The sequence below is a fragment of the Eretmochelys imbricata genome, chromosome 2 (genome assembly GCF_965152235.1).
Source record: "Eretmochelys imbricata isolate rEreImb1 chromosome 2, rEreImb1.hap1, whole genome shotgun sequence".
Classification (NCBI taxonomy): domain Eukaryota; kingdom Metazoa; phylum Chordata; order Testudines; family Cheloniidae; genus Eretmochelys; species Eretmochelys imbricata.
Window position 1 is genome coordinate 46,482,236 of NC_135573.1, and position 13,663 is coordinate 46,495,898.

The 13,663-nt window shown below is 43.0% G+C and overlaps 1 protein-coding gene across 1 annotated transcript in view; it reads right to left on the reverse strand.

Moving 5' to 3' along the window:
• LOC144260330 (Y+L amino acid transporter 2-like) overlaps positions 1-5,405 on the reverse strand; it is a 38,914-nt gene extending 33,509 nt beyond the window's left edge. The window contains exon 1 of the mRNA XM_077808935.1: positions 5,350-5,405. The gene's annotated coding sequence lies outside the window, so the exon portion shown is untranslated. The remainder of the gene's footprint in view (positions 1-5,349) is intronic.
• Positions 5,406-13,663: the final 8,258 nt, after the last annotated feature.

Below are 13,663 nucleotides of genomic sequence, written 5' to 3' on the forward strand. Positions count from 1 at the left end.
CACTTTTGCTCCAATCCCTCAGACAGAGACAAACACCTACAAGATCTCTATCAAGCATTCTTAAAACTACAATACCCACCTGCTGAAGTGAAAAAACAGATTGACAGAGCCAGAAGAGTATCCAGAAGTCACCTACTACAGGACAGGCCCAACAAAGAAAATAGCAGAATGCCACTAGCCACCACCTTCAGCCCCCAACTAAAACCTCTCCAGAGCATCATCAAAGATTTACAACCTATCCTGAAAAATGATCCCTCACTCTCCCAGATCTTGGGAGACAGGCCAGTCCTTGCTTACAGATAGTCCCCCAACCTGAAGCAAATACTCTCCAACAACCACACATCACACAACAAAAACACTAACCCAGGAATCTATCCTTGCAACAAAGCCCAGTGCCAACTCTGTCCATATATTTATTTAAGTGACACCATCATAGGACCTAGTCACATTAGCTACGCCATCAGGGGCTCGTTCACCTGCAGATCTACCAGTGTGGTATATGCCATCATGTGCCAACAATTATCCTCTGCCATGTACATTGGCCAAACCGGACAGTCTCTATGCAAAAGAATAAATGGATACAAATCTGACATCAGGAATGATAGCATTCAAAAACCGGTAGGAGAACACTTCAACCTCTCTGGCCACTCAGTAAAAGATTTAAGGGTGGCAATTTTGCAACAGAAAAGCTTCAAAAATAGACTCCAACGAGAAACTGCTGAGCTTGAATTAATATGCAAACTAGATACCATTAACTTGGGTTTGAATACAGACTGGGAGTGGCTGGGTCATTACACATATTGAATCTATTTCCCCATGTTAAGTATCCTCACACCTTCTTGTCAACTGTCTAAATGGGCCATCTTGATTATCACTACAAAAGTTTTTTTCTCCTGCTGATAATAGCTCATCTTAACTAATTAACTTCTCACAATTTGTATGGCTACTTCCAACTTATTTGTACGTATATAGATATAGATATAGATAGATAGATAGATCTTCTTACTTTATGTTCCATTCTAAGCATCCGATGAAGTGGGCTGTAGCCCACGAAAGCTTATTCTCTAATAAATTTGTTCGTCTCTAAGTTGCCACAAGTACTCCTGTTCTTTTTGCAGATACAGACTAACACGGCTGCTACTCTGAAACCTGTAGTTTGTTTATGAGAAGGTTACGCGAGACAGTATCAAAAGCCTTACTAAAGTCAAGATAAACCATATTTACTGCTTCCCCCCATCCACAAGGCTTGTTACCCTGTCAAAAAAAGCTATCAGTTTGGTTTGACACGATTTATTCTTGACAATTCCATGCTGACTGTTATTTTTCACCTTATTATCTTCTTGGTGTTTGCAAATTGATTGCTTTATTATTTGCTCCATTATCTTTCCGGGTATAGAAGTTAAGCTGACTGATCTGTAATTTCCTGGGTTGTCCTTATTTCCCTTTTTATAGTTGGGCACTATATTTGCCCTTTTCCAGTCTTCTGGAAGGTCTCCCATCTTCCATGAGTTTTCAAAGATAATTGCTAATGGCTCAGATATCTCATCAGTCAGCTCCTTGAGTAGTCTAGCATGCATTTTATCAGGCCGTGGTGATTTGAAGATGTCTAACTTGTCTAAGTAATTTTTGATTTGTTCTTTCCCTATTTTAGACTCTGATCTTATCAGATTTTCACTGGCATTCACTATGTTAGACATCCACTCGTCACCAACCTTCTTGGTGAAAACCGAAGCAAAGAAGTCATTAAGCACCTCTGCCATTTCCACATTTTCTGTTATTGTTCCCCCCCCCCCCCCCCATGATTGAGTAATGGGCCTACTCTGTCCTTGGTCTTCCTCTTGCTTCTAATGTATTTGTAGAATGTTTTCTTGTTTCCTTTTATGTTCCTAGCTAGTTTGATTTCATTTTGTGCCTTGACTTTTCTAATTTTGTCCCTACATATTTGTTTATATTCATCCTTTGTAATTTGACTGAGTTTCTACTTTTTGTAGGACTCTTTTTTTGAGTTTTAGATCACTGATAATCTCCTGGTTAAGCCAGGGTGGTCTCTTGCCATACTTCCTATCTTTCCAACACAGTGGGATAGTTTACTCTTGTGCCCTTAATAATGTCTCTTTGAAAAACTCCCAACTGTCTTCAATTGTTTTTCCCCTTAGACTTGCTTCCCATGGGATTTTATCTACCAACTCCCTGAGTTTGCTGAAGTCTGCCTTCTTGAAATCCATTGTTTTTATTGTGCTGTTCTCCCTCCTTAGAATCGTGAACTCTACCATTTTATGATCACTTTCACCCAAGTTGCCTTCCACTTTCACATTCTCAACCAGTTCTTCCCTATTTGTCAAATCTAGAACAGCCCCCCTAGTAGTTTTCTCCACCTTCTGAAACAAAAAATTGTCTCCAATATATTCCAAGAACTTGTTGGATAATCTGTGCCCTGTTGTGTTATTTTCCCAACAGATGTCTGGGCAGTTGAAATCCCCCATCACCACCAAGTCCTGAGCTTTGGATGATTTTGTTAGTTGTTTAAAAAAAAAGCCTCATAATGTATATGCACAAGAACATCAAATTGAGGTTGCACAGGCAACCTTAATTCTGGCACCTCCTAACATTTGAATGCTTGACTTTGCAAACTTAATGTTCTTTTACTGTAGCTTTTATGGATCTAGACAAATTGGAGGATTGGGCCAAAAGAAATCTGATGAGGTTCAATAAGGATAAGTGCAGGGTCCTGCACTTAGGACGGAAGAATCCAATGCACCGCTACAGACTAGGGACCGAATGGCTAGGCAGCAGTTCTGTGGAAAAGGACCTAGGGGTGACAGTGGACGAGAAGCTGGATATGAGTCAGCAGTGTGCCCTTGTTGCCAAGAAGGCCAATGGCATTTTGGGATGTATAAGTAGGGGCATAGCGAGCAGATCGAGGGACGTGATTGTCCCCCTCTATTCGTCATTGGTGAGGCCTCATCTGGAGTACTGTGTCCAGTTTTGGGCCCCACACTACAAGAAGGATGTGGACAAGTTGGAAAGAGTCCAGTGGAGGGCAACAAAAATGATTAGGGGCCTGGAACACATGACTTATGAGGAAAGGCTGAGGGAGCTGGGATTGTTTAGCCTGCAGAAGAGAAGAATGAGGGGGGATTTGATAGCTGCTTTCAACTACCTGAAAGGGGGTTCCAAAGAGGATGGCTCTAGACTGTTCTCAATGGTAGCAGATGACAGAACGAGGAGTAATGGTCTCAAGTTGCAGTGGGGGAGGTTTAGATTGGATATTAGGAAAAACTTTTTCACTAAGAGGGTGGTGAAACACTGGAATGCGTTGCCTAGGGAGGTGGTGGAATCTCCTTCCTTGGAAGTTTTTAAGGTCAGGCTTGACATAGCCCTGGCTGGGATGATTTAACTGGGAATTGGTCCTGCTTCGAGCAGGGGGTTGGACTAGATGACCTTCAGGGGTCCCTTCCAACCCTGATATTCTATGATTCTATGATTCTATGTAATATTTTATATTAGGTGTATCAAGGGCTAAATACGCATTCCCTCACTGTCTTTACCCTTCTTGCTGTGCCTGGCCTAATTTGTTCCAGGACATTTCAGTTTGGGGTGGGCCAGTTTTCATCTTTGACCAGGTGTGAATGATTCCCCCTCATCTCTAAATGCTGGACACCCCAACGCTACGGTTATCATCCTACTGACTCTCTCTACAGTGCAATCCAGGAGGTGGAATTCCATCTCCAGGAGAAATACCCATGCTAGCTTTGATTGAGCTAGCAATCTAAAAATAAGTATGTAGCCACAGCTGCATGGGTGGTGGAATGGACTAGCCTGAGTACAATCCCACCTGAAACCCTAGATATACACTTGGAGCGGTCCTCACATTTTTTTTTAATGTATTAGCTTGATCACAACTAGTACAGCTGGGTGTACTGGATCTGGAAATTACACCTCCAACTCCAGGGTAGACATACCCATTGTTGTCTGAGCTAGCTACATGTCTACATGTGATGCAGTCACGCCTCTCTTTGTTGTGTAGATTTACCCTATATAACAATAAATTATAACTTGCATCATGGAGACATATTCAACTAGTGCCAAGTGATAAGCAATGCTCGGCCAGGGGTTTAAAAGGTGTGAACTTTTCAGCTAAGAGCTAATCATTCAGCCTGGAATTTTCAAAGGGCCTTGAAAGTTTGGTTCAATGGGAGTTACTAACTTAACTCCTTAGGGACCTTCGAAATCCCCAGCCTTTTATGCAGACAATACTAAATAAAGATTAAGATGCTGAGTACTTCCTATGAGGTGTTGAGAACCCCCAGCTCCTATTGACTTTAGTGGAAATTGAGAGCACAAGCACCTTGGAAGGTCAGACCTTAATAAAGATGAAATACAGATGAAATGCATCGAACATGCATCAGTCTTATTCTTGTATTTTAGGCCATTTGGGGGAAAAATCTCTTACATGGGACGATAAGCTGCCCACCATCATGGAGTCCCAGATCAGAGACTTCTGCTATGTCATCATCACTGAATCCAGCGCCCATGAACTAGGCTGTAGAATCAAGGTAAACAAGGGCTTTCCAGTTTCACACATAAAGGGAGTGGTGTCAATGAAGACAAATGCCATTTAAAAATGAAATCTATTTTCACATTTCCCCTGTGATTATCAGGAACAAATGCAAGTTTAAAAAGCTGTTTTAAGGACTATCATCCATCACATTCTGTCCTTAAAGTAAACAAACAGTAACAACATATTTACAGTAGAGGTAATGATTGAAAAAAATAGCAACGCATCTTTAAGGCACACACATTTAGATGAATATGCTTGGTTGGACGTGCAAAGAATAGATGAGCCGAAGGTCACCATTGTACCTTAGGAAGTCCTGCTGTGTGGCTCAAGCTTCAGAAGACTGACACTGAGCATGAGCTACAGCAGACTCTAAATAGAGCACTTATGGCATGATCATGCCACTGAACACATTCCAGTGCAAGAACAGGCCAGGCGAACAAAACAAGATTATGCATTGTGAAGAAGCAACAGCAACGAAAACACTTTGCTGTGAAGCAAAACTTTATCTTCTTTGAAGGGAATAAATAATTATTCAACAGAAACTTATCAGTCCCGCAGATTGTTGTTCTTACTTTTATGTTTTTAAAAATATGCAGCAAAATAATACCTAGTGTTGGTCTGCTTGGTTACTGTGCTCAAAATGTTTGTGGGTTCCTATATTACAGACACACTCAGTCCCACAGTTTATCATTACCACCATAAAGCATGTCATTACTGATGAAATAAAAGAAGAAGCTACTGTACTCCAAATTTAAGAGTGGTATTAAAAAGAGAAAGTAGAAGCTTACCAGTTGACACTGCTTCTTTTAGGAGAAAGGCTGCCGTAACTTAAGCAGCTGAACAGTGACCCTTTAACTTCCTTCTGTGTCTAGATAAACAAGCAGCTGGTTCACTAGGAATGGTAAGTGATATGAATATGAATATGCATAACCCTCTCTCTCTCTCTGTCTCCCAGAGGTTCAATTTAGCTTTGCTGTCAGCTGCTATTTTTAGTAGGAATATAAAAACCAGCAGCAGCTACCAAAAAAGAGGATCTGAGGCTTCTGTGAAATCGGGTGTCTCCAAACAACCCAAGTGAACTGGAAGAGACAGTGCAAAAGTCAGAAGCCCTATTACAATATCTTAGAAAGGCATGTTTATCTAGACCAATGGAAGTTTGTTTACTTATTTTAATGCATTTATCCACAGTCACTATTGAACTCAAAGATAGTGTCCCAGGTGACAAGTAAACATTTTCAAAACTAATGTAATCTCCCCATCACTGCAATGATCACAACATGAGCCACTTTGCTAACTAACACAAGACAGCTGGTTAAATGAAAACAACAGATCTCACTTTACTCCAAGTACATTTATTTATATTTAGCTATCCTGTTACTTTTCTGATGCAGAAAAGTATCTCTGTAGTCCACCTAACAGTTTATAACAGTTATTCATTATTTGAAAAGCATGCTGGCAATCTGTGTAAATCTTATTTCAATTATATGTGCTTTTGTTTCAACTAAGATTTAAAAATAAGTAAAGCAAAGGAGGACTTACCAAGGTGCTTGAATTTGACTTCTGAAATTATATAGTACCCTCTTTATAAAGTGCTCTTGGAAAACAAAGGCCAGGATGAAGCAAGGTACAATATCAAGCCAAAGAGGGCAAACCAGGAAATAATCTCTGGAGAGCAGAAAAATAAGTTAATGAATGCAAGAACACTAATTTAGCATCCTTGTTTTCCATGATGTGCAATGAAATGAAATGAGAAGCCAGTGTGAGTAAAAGAGTTTACGCTCAGAAATCAAAGGGTGTGTCGAAAGAGCTGATCAAGCAGGTCAAGAGTTTTTGGCCACTGGACTGTGTCAAGACATCTGACAATGGGACTTAATAGGAAAGCAACTAGTCAAAAAGATAAAAATATGTTTAATTAATATAGATGTTTTCCCATTCCTCCACTGATCCCAGACCCAAGGAAAGCAAGTTGCAACATAGTATTAAAATGTCACTGTACAGTAATTGGCCCACCTTGATTATCACTACGAAAGGTTTCCTTCACCCCCCCCCCCCGCCTTCCAGCTGGTAATAGCTCACCTTACCTGATCACTCTCATTACAGTGTGTATGGTAACACCCATTGTTTCATGTTCTCTGGGTATATAAATCTCCCCACTGTATTTTCCACAGAATGCATCCGATGAAGTGAGCTGTAGCTCATGAAAGCTTATGCTCAAATAAATTTGTTAGTCTCTAAGGTGCCACAAGTCCTCCTTTTCTTTTCACTGTACAGTAAGTTACAACACCATAAAAGGGTTAAAAATGAATTGCAAAACAAGAAGCATCTAGAACAGATCTGGTAGTGCTATTTGTTACTTTTCAAATACCATCTTGTAAAAATTGTTTATTACATATTGGGGCACGTTTCTTAAAAAGAAAAGGACGATACAGGTCTGAGAAAGTCAATACTTAATGTAATGTAGTAATGGCTATGCTTTTTTAAAAGCAGTATTAAAGGAAACAAGACTATGCAAGGCATTTTAGTTAAACACTCCTCAAGCTATTTTTGCCCATGGACGGCAGGTATTTATGCACTAAGTTTTCTAAATTTAGTTAGGAATATGTATGTTTAATACTTGGATTGTACAACGTTAGCTGGCTGCATCTCTTTAGAGTTACACAAATCTGTGATTAGGTAAATTATAACATATCAAGAGGCTTTTTGGCAACAAAATTGTTCTGAAGGCATGTTACTCTGTTTGAAAGTACGATAGGTCCTGCCTTGCATGCCTCAATCAGGCAAAACTTTTGTTATATTTACGGTATGCCTATACTGCAGTTAAACACCTGCAACTGGCCCATGTCAGCTGGCTCGGGCTGTGGGGCTGTAAAATTGCAGTGTAGCCCTTTGGGCTCAGGCTGGAGCCTGAACTCTGGTACCCTGCAATGGGGGAGAACCCCAGAGCCTGGACTCCAGACAGACCCTTATGGTCACTTAAAGGCCTTTCCATGCTGCTGCACTCCATAGTACAAGTGTAAATGGGCCTAAGTGTAACTGAGAAACAGGCCCCCTGTTCTTGATTTAAAGAACAATTAACTATTCTTATTATTTTTTTTAAATTGCACCTAATTTCCACTTTGAATTTGTCTAACTTTAGCTTGCAGCCCCTGGATCTTGTTATGCCTCTGTCTGCTAGGTTAAAGAGCCCTCTATTATCAGATTCTTATTCCTGTGTAGGTACTTTTTGCATATTTAGCTGGAAAATATTAATTGCTCATACCATACCATGAGCCAAATATCAATTTGCCAAATTCTGCCTTCCATTTTGACTCAGTAAAAATGTCTTTTATATTACTGTTAGAACATTCCTGCTCAAACAGTAGTCAAAATTTCACAAATATCTACAAGGAAAAGTGCTTAGGTCAACATGGAGAGAAAATAAAATCAAACAATAAAGAATGTAAGACAAGACTATTTCCCTTGTATTTGCAACCAACAATAATCCAGCAAGTTCAGTCAGACACACAGCTGATGATCATACTAATATCACCGGGGTCTGCGATGCTGCACGATCTCAAAATCTTAAGCAATTGTTCACAGTTTGCCAAGGAACAAGAATCCATTTATAATTCATTTGAAAAAAGGGGGAGAGGATTTATTTTACATTTTGTTTAGCTCATACTCGTTTTCTGCATTTCTCCACCCCCCCACAGACATAAGGAGTGTGGGGGTTAGAAAGGAGATTGTAAATCAGTATGTAGAGTTCCTTAATAATGTATATGTTTTCCTCATTCATTTATAGGTCTGCAGAATTTGATGGATAAACTGATAGTTATAGAACACGTTTCTCCCATGCCAGAAGAATGCACTTGGCTATTCTTCTGTGCGTTATAGCTACACAAATATGTATTTGATTTTGGAGGGATGAGGGAGAGAATAATACCTGTCTGAATTAAAAACTATTCCCCCCTGCCCCCACATTTTCTATTCTCCTCCTTGTACTACTCAGAAGGGCTCTTTTTATACTCTGTTTCTGGAGCCAAGAGTTCTCAGGTCACATTGCTCTCCTTGTGTGTCTATGGCCTTGTCCATATGCTGAATCAGAGCTTTGGTGCAAGTGATGTAGTTGCACCAGTGCTTACGTCTAAAGTGTAGACAACAGCAAGCCAGGGATTGCATTTATCAAGATGTCCTTGTTTACCTTCGGGGTCAGCACCACTGCAGCTGTGCCAACTGCATTCAGGATTAGCCCCAATGGAGCAGACAAGGCCTATCTCCCCAGGACGTTAGTGGTAGTGGTCTGAATGAAAAGTGCAGGAATAAGTTGTTCTTTTGATCCCAGTCCCACTGAATCAACAATATCTCATAGCAAGCACCCACAGATGTCAATAGAAGTTTTGTTTTAGTGAGACTATCAGGGTTTGGCTCCAGAGCAGTTAGTTACCAGAGATTTCAGATCTTCATTCAGAAAAGTCACCGAATGTTATCTGGTACTATTTCGTGCTAGAACATTACGAGAGCACATTCCAAGGAAGAAGAGGAGGGGGAATAAAATCCTAGTACCTCTTCCAGGTTATTCAGGATTTTTAATTTAAGAGCCAGGAGAAATATAAGACATTGAATATCCAAGCTAAAAACCTGCTATCAACTTGTTCTCCCAGGTATTTTCAAAATATATAACAAAAAGGTAACCCCTCACCTATCTTACATTATACTGTACTGGCTTTGTTACATGAGCAATATTTTTTAAAATGTTACATTTTCAAGACAGCTGTGACTCACGAACCTCTTTGTGCCAACTGGCAGAGAGCACAGAGGTGCATAGCATTTTACAGGAATTCCTTGGACTGGATGTATGCATAATAATTCACTAAAGGATGAGGTCGCTACCTAGAGCCAGTATCCCATCATAATTACTGCAAAAATACATGTACATATAATATTTAAGAAGTTACATGTTTATACTGAAAATTATATCCTTAAGGCAAGTAACCAGAAGGTGACGTATCTTGGACAGGTTCCTTTCAAGCAGGAGGTAATAGAAGTTTATTGCTCTGTCTGATCATGGGGGCATCGGGCATTGTCTGACTCAGCAGATGCCTGTTTGCACAGTGAGCCAAATACTAATAAAGTGTTTGTGAAATCTTCAAAAGAGGACATTTACAGGAAGAAATGAATAGCAGGAGGGGATCCTGCCTTTAGAGTAAAAACGATGGATCGTTGGGGTATATCTGGGGTCCTGTTTAAAGACAATGGATTTTTGGGGTATATCTGGGGGCTCACGTCCCCCCCCGCCCAGCTCCTTCACTGAGGAGGCCTTCCAAGGGAAGCAGTGGGGGCAAAAGACCTATCTGGCTTTAAGATTAAACTCGATAAGTTTATGGAGGAGATGATATGATGGGATAACATAATTTTGGTAATTAATTGATCTTTAAATATTCATGGTAAATAGGCCCAATGGCCTGTGATGGGATGGGATCGGAGTTGCTACAGAAAATTCTTTCCTGGGTATCTGGGTGGTGAATCTTGCCCATATGTTCAGGGTTTAGCTGATCGCCATATTTGGGGTAGGGAAGGAATTTTCCTCCAGGGCAGATTGGAAGAAGCCCTGGAGGTTTTTCGCCTTCCTCTGTAGCATGGGGCACGGGTCACTTGCTGGAGGATTCTCTGCTCCTTGAAGTCTTTAAACCGCAATTTGAGGACTTCAATAGCTTAGACATAGGTGAGAGGTTTTTCGCAGGAGTGGGTGGGTGAGATTCTGTGGCTTGTGTTGTGCAGGTCAGACTAGATGATCATAATGGTCCCTTCTGACCTTAGTATCTATGAATCTGTCTTATGAATGGAGGGTCACTGCCTGGCTGTCAAACGTTGGAGGGACTTTGGGTGAGCATTGCTCTACTAAAATATGAAAGCATCAAGTTAAATAAGTCTAGGTTCTAGAATGCATCTTATGATTTTATATGTAATTATTTGTTTACAATATTTTTACTTGCCATTACTTGAATATCTGTACTTTAAGGAAACTTTCACTTGTTTCACTATAAACATATCTAAGTGCTATGTGTTAAGTGGAGCAGTGATCTGAGGTTTGTGACAAAGCTCTGTCCTTGCCTCTGTGGGTCCCGCGTTTCCTGGCAGATTTCACTAACTTCAGAGGCTCACTGTGATCCTCTACGTAACCCTTCTCTCTCTAGAGACAAGGGTCACAGTCTACTGAGCCATTTTCATCATAAGCGAGGGAGGTGAGGAGAAGCTATCCTTCCTTGCACAGTCTCTGTTGTCTCCCAGTCTCAGTGATTAATCAGGGGGCAAAGGGGTGGGAGCCCAGGCCTACCCTCTACTCCGGGCTCCAGCCCAGGGACCCTAATAGTATCAGCTACGGTAGCTGACCTTTTAGAAACAGGACATGTACAATTCCCTGGGCTACTTCCCCCACAGCAGCCCTCACTTCCTCAAGCTCCACTTCACCCTTACCTCAGGGCCTCCTTTTTTGTGCCTGATATGGTGTGTACTACTCAGTCTCTCCAACAGCACAACTTCCTCCCACAGTTCCTGACATGCACACCCACCTGACCAACTGGGAGGCTTTTAACTAGTTTCAGCCAGCCCCTGATTGACTTCAGGTGTCCCAATCAACCTAGTATTCTCCCTTCCTTCTGGAAAGTTCTTAATTGGCCCCAGGTGTCTTAATTGACCTGAAGCATCTGCCATTTCACTTATCCTGGTACCAGGGATTTGTTTAGCCTGGAGCTAATATATCTATCTCCCACTACTTTTCTATAGCCATCTGGCCTTGCCCCATCACAGGTGTAACTGGTAAGCTGGGAAGTACGGCTTCTTTGGCAGCAGTGAATCTGCAAATACAGTGGCCTTCAGGGAGATGATTGGAGGACTTGGGCGTTGGAGCGTGCCTATTGCTAACTTGTAGACCCCCCGCCCCTTCACCGTGAGCCGGCTACACGAGCTGCAGCCGGTCCGTTTTCAGACCGCGCCAAGGAAACATCTATATATGCTTGTGCTCCACACCCTTCACATCCTCACCCTCGCGTCCCGCCCTGACACAAAGTGGCGGGACCTCCTGCCACCTCTAGAGGGTGAGGAGCCCCGATGGGCTGGCCTATATTCCACCTTGGCTCCGAGGCCCTCCGGGGATATCAGTTGGTGGCTCCTTCACGGGGCCGTGAGCATGGGCGTGTACTTGGTGCTGTTCACCCCAATCCTGGACACTTGCCCCTTCTGCAGCGTGAGGGAAACCCTGGCGCTCATCTACCTGGAGTGTGCCAGGCTGCAGCCCCTACTCCAACTCCTCACGAATATTTTGTTAAGATTTTGGTTGCACTTTTCCCCTCACCTCTTTATCTATGCACTCCCTGTCCGTGGCCCCACTAAGTCGCGGGACCTCCTGGTCAACCTCCTCCTGGCCCTGGCTAAAGTGGCCATCTATAAAACCAGGGTGAGGAGGGTGGCCGATGGAGTCTCCTGTGACTGTGGGGCCTATTTCCGATCCTCCGTCTGTTCATGCCTCCAGGCAAGGCTCCTCTGGGCGGCGTCCACTGACTCCCTTGACGCCTTTGAGGAGCAGTGGGCGCTGTCTGGGGTTCTCTGCTCAGTGTCCCCGTCCGGTTCCCTTCGTTTGACCCTTTGACCGCACTCCTGTCCCTGTTATTCATTAGTTGTCCCCCGTAATTATTTGGCTTTCCAGGTCCTGTGGACCTCCCCTTAGGCTGCGGGGGGGATCCTTTAGCAGTGGGCGGGCTTTGCCCGCCCACTTCCTGGATCCCAATATGACTAACTTGTAGAGAGGGCGGGACCTGTATAGGCCTAGATGGGAGTGCTTGTGCTGCCTGTGGCCAGTGGTGTTGGGGAGCCAACCCCTGGCAGGCACAGACACGGCTTCCTCTGAGGGCAGGTGGTAATGAGTGCCTCAAAGCGCTGGATACCCCAGGAAGCATTGCAACAGCATCTTAAAATATGTCTACCCTGGTGGCAGCGTATAGAGTACAGGCACTGCTCACCCAGCTAGCATGGGTACACACAGACAGTGAAGCACAGCTTGAGTAGAGTAGAACAGAGTGCCCTACATGTCTGACTGCCCAGGCTATGGCTCTCTACAGCCCAAGCAGTAGCTCCCAGGTAAACAGTACTATTTTTAGCAGCGCAGCATCAGGCTGTCTCCCCACTAACCAAGCCTTTCTCTGCTGCAGGTAAAGGCCCAAGCAGGAGGTGAGGTAGCGAGGAAAGACTCCGGCACCATGGAGCTGCTGGAGTCTTTCACTGCCACATGTAGCCACACCCCGTAGTGACAAGTGAGCATGCAGCCTGCTTTACACTGCAGCATGTAGCCATGTACCTGTACTTTACCCCCCAGCATAAGTGTGGCATAGCCTAATGGTCTCTTATTTTCAAGATGCTGAGCAATAGGTGATGCCAACTGAGAGCTCCTGTGTGTCTCTGAGGACACCCCCTCATGTGTCATGTCTTGGGCTTTTACCTCTCCTGGAGCGGGGTTCACAATCCTGCCACTCTCTGCACAGCCCCTGGGCAATAATCATGCTTACCTAGTGGGTCCAACTGAGTTCAGCATCTGCAGTTCTTCCCTTTGGGAGTCTGTGACCAGTGGTATCCAGTGACAAAACAGCCTTCTTCAAACCAAAGTATTGTTTATTTTCACAGTAGGAAAAAAACATTTAGAGAAAAAAGGACTTCCACACCAGAGTTTACATGTCTATCTTACCCAAAGACTTACCCTTCCTTAATGATACCCTAGACAGGCCAGACTTCTTCAGACCCCCCACAGTGAGTGCCTGTATCTCAGACTTATTCCTCCTAACAACTGCCCTAACCTTGAGAGGGGTTTCTTTTTAAACTTGGCAGTTCTCTGTCTCCGCTTTTCCCTATCCTGACATTGCCTCTTAACAATCCTCAAGTGTCTGGGGAGAAGTGGCTTATCTTGAGCCATGCTTTTCCCCTTCCTGCTTGTTTTTCCTTACAGGCCCCTATTAAACCAAATCAATATACTCATACAATAAACATACCAATAACCAGGTCAACATACCGAATTCATAATTTTTTTTTTTTTTTACAGAGCAGCTCTAATTCCATCACAGCTCCGGCTTTGGTTTA